At 44.5% G+C, this 8,298-nt stretch overlaps 1 long non-coding RNA gene across 1 annotated transcript; it reads right to left on the bottom strand.

Moving 5' to 3' along the window:
* Nucleotides 1–2,290: 2,290 nt before the first annotated feature.
* Nucleotides 2,291–5,588, bottom strand: LOC310895577. Its single transcript, XR_014580775.1, has 3 exons — nt 5,281–5,588; nt 3,170–3,253; nt 2,291–2,731 (listed from the first exon to the last, which is right to left on the bottom strand). It is a non-coding gene; the product is annotated as an uncharacterized lncRNA (long non-coding RNA).
* Nucleotides 5,589–8,298: the final 2,710 nt, after the last annotated feature.

Below are 8,298 nucleotides of genomic sequence, written 5' to 3'. Positions count from 1 at the left end.
CATGTGGGAGTAGCAGAAAACTTGTGCTCCCTCCTCCATTTGGCACCTTGGCCACAGAGCCTCCTTGGAGGATGGGTGCTGGAAAAACCATCGCCGGAGTTTCTGCGGTGTTCACAGCTGTCCCTCGAGGTTTAGGAGCTAGAGGCTGTGTTTTGAAGCATCTGTGTAGTCCACAGCCTGAATGCTGTGTCAGAAGAGCACTTTAGCTATCACCCAGTAAGGGCACTCTGGGTGAACATGCTCTTAGCTGGCCTTTGGGAGCCAGACAGCAATTAAAACCCATGGGACCAGGTAGAAAGCCGGTGAGAGGAATCCTCATGATAGCCTGGCAGCTGGCTTGTTTTGTTTATGGGACGGCAGAACTGATGTTCAGATACTACATTCAACATCAGACTACCTGCTGTGGGATAAAAGCTCGCTTCTCTTCTGCTGCCAACATGATGTCCTGTTCTCTAAACCCATCAATCTTTCAGAAACTGAGAGCAGCCTCAAATCCCTACCTCCAGCTGCCAGTTCTTTGGCTGTGAGGCTTCCTGGCTCTGCACTTCAGAGGCTTCTCTGTCTTTGTCTGATCCCAGGAGCTTTATATCTTGCACTGACTCAGTAAAACCTGAGTTATTTAAAAAAAAAATGGTATTTGGATTGCAAATTCAGGCATTCAAAAACCAGGAAATACTAGCTAGCTAGCTGAGACATTTCAGCTTTGTTCCCTTTTCATCCATTCTGTACTGCCCAGGCTGTCCTGTCAGTGAGCATGACAGCTACTGACTTTAATTACAGATCTGACATTAACGTCAACACCATCCTAAGCATGCATGGGGGGAGCCTTTGTAACCTAAATAACAGTAAGCCAGTCCTCCTTCCTTCCTTCCTTCCTTCCTTCCTTCCTTCCTTCCTTCCTTCCTTCCTTCCTTCCTTCCTTCCTTCCTTCCTTCCTTCCTTCCTTCCTTCCTTCCTTCCTTCCTTCCCTCCTTCCTTCCTTCCTTCCTTCCTTCCTTCCTTCCTTCCTTCCTTCCCAGCCACAGTAACCCTCACCATTGAAATATTGGCAGAATTTGGAGCTCTGAACCTTGCATACTGCATACTGAACTGAGCTTCAAGACTAACACCATACACCAAGAAGGAAAGCTGTATTCTTTAAGCCATGGAGAGGATGCAGAGCCCGAGCTCAAGTCTGAAGGAGTGTTGGTGTAGCTCCTGACCTTGTGATCTTTCTCCTTTTTGCAAAAGTTAGACAACTTCTGCTGTACATGCTGCTGCACAGAGTAATTAAGATCTTGGGATGTGGGCCATGCCTGCTTGCCATTAGTCTGTTCATTTCTTTCTGCTTAGGAGCTGAAGAGTAAGAGAAGTATTGGTGCTCCACTACCAAGTTGTTCCTGGAGCATGTGTGCTGTGTGAGGGAGGTAACCCAAAATCTCTTTCTCAACCCCCCATATTTTTTCCCCTCAAAAAGACACCCTCAGGTTGGGTGTCTTTGTTCTACATAAACAAATTCAATGCTTTATATTTGGAGAAGAAACTTGCATTCAGTTGACAAGTGATTTTCCTCAGTGAAGAGGTTCTTGATAATTATTTTCCTGAGTAAATAGGCTAACTAGTTTGAGTTACAATTTAGTACGAGTGGGCACCTTAAGCACTTTCTTGTCTCAAAATCTGGTGGTTTTATAAAATGATTTTTAATGTTTTTTTGATAAAAAATAAATGTGGAGCCAACACCCACTACTCATTGCATTCGTTATCCTACTTCTTCCCCAACAGGCTCCATTTGCAGTGTAATTAATGAAGTCCCTTATCATAAGGATTGTTGTTTTGTGACTGGCTGGTTTGTGTAGATAAAAACTTAATATAGTCCATGGTATGCTTTTCCTGAACAGTATTTTGTCAGCCATATGCTTGCCCTCTGCCAGGTTCAGATATACAGCCCAGCTGTCAGGATCAGAAGTTGTTAGGACAGATCTTGTGCAGTCAGACTCAACTCTCTGCTCTTCCTGGTAAATTATTTATACAGGGCATGCTGGTACATAATTTTATTTTGAGACACAGACCCTCGTACTAACTGTTATCAAAGCTGCCCATGGACTGAAAGATGTTAATGCAAGGAACACACACACACACATTAAGGTGGGCACACGATTTTGCTTCCCTAGCAACGATGGCGAGTTGTATGTTGCATGCTGACAGAGAAACAGAAGGAAAACAGCATCAAAGAGGCTTCACATTTGATTGCTCCTGAATCCTCCTGATTGCAGGTGTGTCACACACAGCAGTGACACCGCGGGGTGGCAATTCCAGTGGGAGGGCTCCTGCTGTCAGCCCAAATGCATCGCAGCCGTTTGACAAAGGGTGTTGAAGTGGTGCAAAATCTTTCTGCCAGTTCAAATGTGTTCAAGAGAAGTTTGAAGGGGCAATTTTGTCCCCAAAGACTTTATTTATATATTTATTTTCTGGTCACGTGCAACCCATCCTCTTCCAGATGGCATTAACATTACAGTTCTGCGTAATTCAACAGAAATAAAATTGTGAGTTCACATCAGACCCAGGTTAGGTTTGTAATGGGTAGTTACCCAGCATTGATGGGAGCGGAGCGATGTCCTGATATACAGAATAATCTTTGTACATGCAAATGGCTCAAAAGTTACAAGAAATAAGGTCTGATTTCAAGTCTTTTCAACAGTTGTATACTTCACCTTTGGCAGGCCGCTGAATTTCTTTGTCTCCCCTTTCTTACCTGCAAAACGGGAGCGATAATTACTTGCTGGTGTAATGAGATATGGATGACAAATGGGAAGGATTGCTATCACCCAAAGAAGTCTTAGCCCCTCAGTGTTAATTCACATCTATTAATTTGCTCAGAAGTACCCTGTTAGTCACAGGAGTTGCAAAAATGCTTGCTTCTGCTGCCACATATGTAGGAGTAGGTGAGGATTAACTCTCCTGAAGTTAATAACAAAGCCAGGCTGAGTAAATGCAGAATCAAACCTTCCCAGTAATGAAACACCCCAGACCCACTCTCACAGGAGCTGAACTTTCTCCAGCTACTTTCAACACCATTATAATCTCCTGTGACAAAAGTCACTTCTGCTCCTTGTTTTCCTTCAGGGACTCCCACAGATCCAACATTTCCAAACCCAATCTCTTTCCCAAGTCAACAACTTGATTTTCTCACCTGGAGAGCTTAGGTCACCAGTCTTGGTGTGCTCATTTTTTAATTCCCATGGACAGATACTTCACAACAAGAAGCTTTCACCACCTGTAGCAGGGGTGAAGATCACACATTGATTAAATCCAGCCACTCATTTATACAGTATCTATTTTACTCAACTATTGCTGAATAACAATTTCAAAAAGCTGAAAAGCAATGATATGAGGAAATCTTATACACATGATTTCCAGTGCTTATGGATCAGTGTGCGTGTGTGTGTACTACATGTCATCTCACAAAATAAAGAAAATTCTCTAATTGGATTTCTATAACATTTTTACGCCTCTTCCACAGGTTCCCAGCCCAGCCTGAGGTTCAGTGAAAATGTTGCTACCTTTGTGTAAAGTATGCATTTTTTTTTTTCTATTTATTAAGGTTTGAGGCACATATTATTTTCTGGGAATAAACCAAGCAGTCAGTAGCTCTGGTCTCAGAGAAACTCAGAGAAACTCAGAAAGCAGCCCTCAGGATGTGGTGGATGAGGATGCTCCAGAGCACGGATGCATGGAGAACAAACATGTCCCTGCACCAGGGATGGCAAACACTTGGGGTGACAGGCACCAAATACACTTGAGAAAAGACTGCAGCCTGTTACTGCTGGGACCAGTCCAGCTCCACCCAGGACAAAAATGGCTCCATTAATGCCCTGCACTGCCCACTAGGTACGTAGCCACAGCAAAGGCTAAGGGCAGAGGACAGCAAGCTGCAAATCCTTGCCTTATAAAGAGCATTTTGTCTCCAGCTGGCACCCGTGTGGTGTATACACAGGGAGAAACTGAGATGTTCCAGGCTCTGCTGTCATCTCGGGAGCAAAGCAATAACACACAGCCCCGTGCCTTCTCTCCATGGAGCTGGATGCTGGTGCTTGGCTTCTCTCTTAGCATCTGCCTTCGATGGGAGCGAGGGCAAAGCGCTGCACTATGTGGGACAGGCGCAGGGCCTGCTCCGGGCTGCTGGGCAAGCTGAGGGAAGAGAGGCACAGGGGTGCTTTCACTCAGCTGTCGAGCCCAAATGTCGAAGTCATTTTTTCCTGTCTTGAGAAGCATTCATGCAGCCCTGGTCTCAATGACCGACACCTCGCCGTATCCTGGCGAAGAGGCAGGACAGCTTGCTCGAGGGAACGGCAGAGGAAGGTCACCTCAGCGCTTCAGCCAGCTCAGCTCACGTCTTTCTAGCCAAACACCTGTGGCGGCACAGGGGAGCGGCCTTTCATCCCCAGCATGTATTTCGTGCCAGGAGAAGGCAACGCAGACGGGGGTTTGAAACACCAGCCCACAACCTGAAACTCTCAGACACAGCTCGAGGCGGCAGAAAGGCTGCTGCTGACAAAGGGAACGAGTCGTGTGCGATTGCTGTACAAAACTGTGTCACCATTGGGCCTGTTCAGCAGGGTGGGCCTGGCTCCCTGCCCCTCTCCTCCCTCCCTGCGGAGTTACAGGGCCTTGAAGGAAAAATCAGGCTGGAGGGCCTTACACAGTGCCTCTTCCAGGGAGAGATCAGGAAACTTTGCTTACAGAAACACTGGTCAACACCTGCTTTGGGGCACAAAAACATGTGGCTATGGGTGGTAACAAAACGCTTGTGCCCTACCGATCTGTTAGCATTCACTTCAGACCTTGCAAAGCCTGTGACCCAATCCCCTCTCATTAACAGAGATTTAGACTAAATGTGTATTATTTCCCTCAGACATATTGCACTGCATATGCCAACACATATCCTGTATTCAGTTCTAATTATACAAGCAGTTACCTTTTCTATTTACAGAAGGGGATGCTGGTCACGCAAGCTTTTTTTTTTTTTTTTTTTCTTTCCATTTTGGCTACATGAGTCCTTCTGACACAAATAAGCAAAAAACTTCTGGATCACTGGATTTTTGTTGAGAGCCACGTGTCAGCTTCAGGCTTATGTTAACTTGTTTCCTATCGAAGCAGTTCTTGTGAGCCCACCAGTGCTGTGTTTTCACAGCAAAGATTTTTCACAGCAAAATGCCACTGTAACTTCCTGTATGATCTGAGACAGGGCTGTACTCCGTGGCCGACACCTGCAATAAGAGAAGGAGGGGACCAGAGACTTACCACGTTTTATTGTTTTGATTTTTGCTTTTCTGGCCGGTGAGGGCTTTCGTGCCATTCCTAGGTCCAGCTGGAAGTAGGCCATCATATCCCATCCATTCCCTAGTGGGAGAAGTGCCTTGAGGGTGAAAAATATGTACGTTTCTATAACATATACATAGAAATATACAAGAAGGAAACACTTCCAGGGTATTTATAGCAGACTTGATACTTTTTAAGTAGCCTCAGAAGATCTAGGGAATGCTTAGGAGGGAATCAAGACAAAAAAAAAAGATCTTAACTTAAATTTGGAATTGTTTTTTAACCCTCTCCCTTTTCCCCCCACGAAATAGCCATGTGTGTTCTGCAGCCTGGAAAAAGACCAGCAGCAAATTCTGAAGGACAAAGAAGATAAACAAAGAGTGGTTTAAATTAGGAAACTGCAGATTGATGCACAGCATGCGTGGCTACAGCGAGAGTGAAAGCTGAGGGAGAGGCTTCAGGAGGCAGGCCTGAGTTTTGCCAGGAGCAGGATAAAGACTTGCCTGCAGCCTGGAAAGAAGCTGGGACCAGGAGCACCCAGTTCCACACAGCTGCTATATTTGCAAGACTAAAATTGTTTTCTGCAAAAACTTCAGTCGGGTTGATGTGGTATCTGCAGTTACAGTCTGGACTTCACAAAGAAAATCTAAAGTGAATATAGGCAGGTGATATTCACCTTTTAGAGCGGAGGGAAGTCATTTTAGGGGAAAAAAAAAAAAAGTTTGTAGTCAGTTCAGCTAGTGGGAAGGGCTGAAAATCATGGGCTTAGTAAAAGGGGCTTGATTCATTTTCCTAAAGAAAACATTTACTGTCCTCAGGGTGCCCTAAAGAGTCCAGTCTGACCCCGTTTACTACTCGGGTAGGGCATGGGCCTTCTGTAGGCCTTCTGCTTTACCCAGGAGTGTACGTGAATGTCTCAGAGAATCGTAGAACCATCTAGGTTGGAAAAGACCTTAAGGGTCATCAAGTCCAACCATTGACCTGACTTCACAAGTCCCACCACTAAACCATGTCCCTCGGTGCCACATCCACACGTCTCATAAATATCCCCAAGATGGGGACTCCACCACTTCCCTGGGCCACCTGTTGCAATGCTTGAGCACCCTCTTCATGAAGAAATTCCTTCTAATGTCCAGTCTAAACCTCCCCTGGTGCAACAGTGCCAGTCAGGACACGCTGGAGTACCAGCTACCGGTGTCCAGCAAAATTACCCAGGTCCCAGGCTGTCATAAGCAGAGCACTCATGACATTTTGTATAATGATGTAGTAGAAAAAGTATGCATACTGAGCAGGCTTGCTCACCGGCCCTGCTTTGAGCAGGGACTTGGACCAGACGATCTCCAGAGGTGCCATCCAGCCTCAGCAGCTCTGTGACTGTGTGGAAGACAGCTACATACTGTCTCTAAGTTATTATTTCTCCTCTCCCAAACTGTATTACACAGCTGATGAGCATATAATTGATGTCATAGTCAAGGTATTTGCCAGAAATAGTATACCAGTAATGGTAGTGGTAGACAGTAGACCACAGCTTGATTCTTACAAGCTTAAAAAACAAAGCCTTTGCAAGTCGTTCAAACATTTTACTTCAAGTGTAGGATATTCGCAGTTTAAATGCATTGTGTATAGCGGTGCTAAAACAGCTAATCATCTAAGGGCATTATAGTATGCAGATTTTAGGGAAGCCAGATGTTGTTTGAAGAATAACTAAGAAGATGTAGAAATGCTCACATTAATGATAGAAAAGAAAGGAATACTCAAGTGCCAGCAGCCTATAAAATAGCCCAAGGAAAATCTGGAGTGAGTTATACCGAAGGAATGTGTGTTAAGGGAGGAAAAGAGAGGGAACATAACCACACAGAGAAAGCTTTGCCAGTGCAGGCCATGCAGGACTGGTTAGAAATGTAAGACGGGATCTAAAAGAGAAGGGAATATTATCTAGCTAAGGTAAAGGTGGACATAAACAACCCATAACAAATGGTGACAGCTGAAAGGTTGAGAAGGATATAAATAAATGAGGAAGGTAATTTATTTGAGGAAGAACTGTAAAGGAGATGCAATCACATCTTTAGCGAAGTGTTTTTTTAAAAAAAAAAAAAAAAAGTTTTTCTAAGGGTGATCTCCAAGTGGAAATGGCATGAAAAAAAAAATTAAAAATTGAAAACTCTGAAGTGTCTAACCTGAAAAGAAAGGAAGGGAGGGAGGAAAGAAGAATGGGGAGCAGGGGCTTGGTGGGGTGGAGAGAGTGGGAGGGAGAGAGAGAAAGAGAGAGTTTAAGCAATGTTCGGTCTTTGACAGATTTTTGGAGAATGGAGGAACTCATAATCCAACTGTGTTAGGAACTAAATTCAGGGCAGAAAAGATTCAGATATACATGTATAATAAAATGTAAATTTTGTAAAGTGCAAGCGGGAAAAAAATGAAAGGTGTAAAAATATATGCCGTTCATGGCAAAGAAAAACTGCCACCAGACACATGGCCAAGTTCACCTTTGCGTTTGATCTGAGCTTGCCACAAAAACTAGGAGGTAACTGGGGAGTCCCTCCACTGCTCTGGGAGGCAGGATCCTCTTCCTGACCTAAGTCTGTGCCGAGATCCTTTGCAAGGGGTAGACTGTTACAGAGAGTGCTATCCTGACTCCGCCTCTTGAAGACTTTGTTAGAAGAATTTCTTAGGCAACTGTAACTGTTTCTTGACTACTTTATTCACACGGTGATGTTGGGCGTGGGACCAGGACAACGCAGTGAAATACAAAGGACAAATTCTATGGCATAGGCCATAAACTGGATGAGAGATCATACAGTGAAGTAACAGTTAAAAATGCAGCAAAATGCATCTGCACAACGGGAGGGTGAAAACAAAAGAAAGACCTTGGAAAAGAGATAACGAAAAATAAAAAGAAACAATCTTGCAAAGGTAAGTTTCACCATTGGGCAAGGCTGGTATCACTGTAGTCATTAGCCAAGAATAAAAGCCAAAACCAAACCTGGAAAGATGGGTTTG

Source organism: Anser anser (assembly GCF_964211835.1).
Source record: "Anser anser genome assembly, chromosome: 2".
NCBI classification, from domain to species: domain Eukaryota; kingdom Metazoa; phylum Chordata; class Aves; order Anseriformes; family Anatidae; genus Anser; species Anser anser.
Note: the sequence above shows the minus strand (reverse complement) of the source record. Positions and strands in the feature narration are given on the sequence as shown.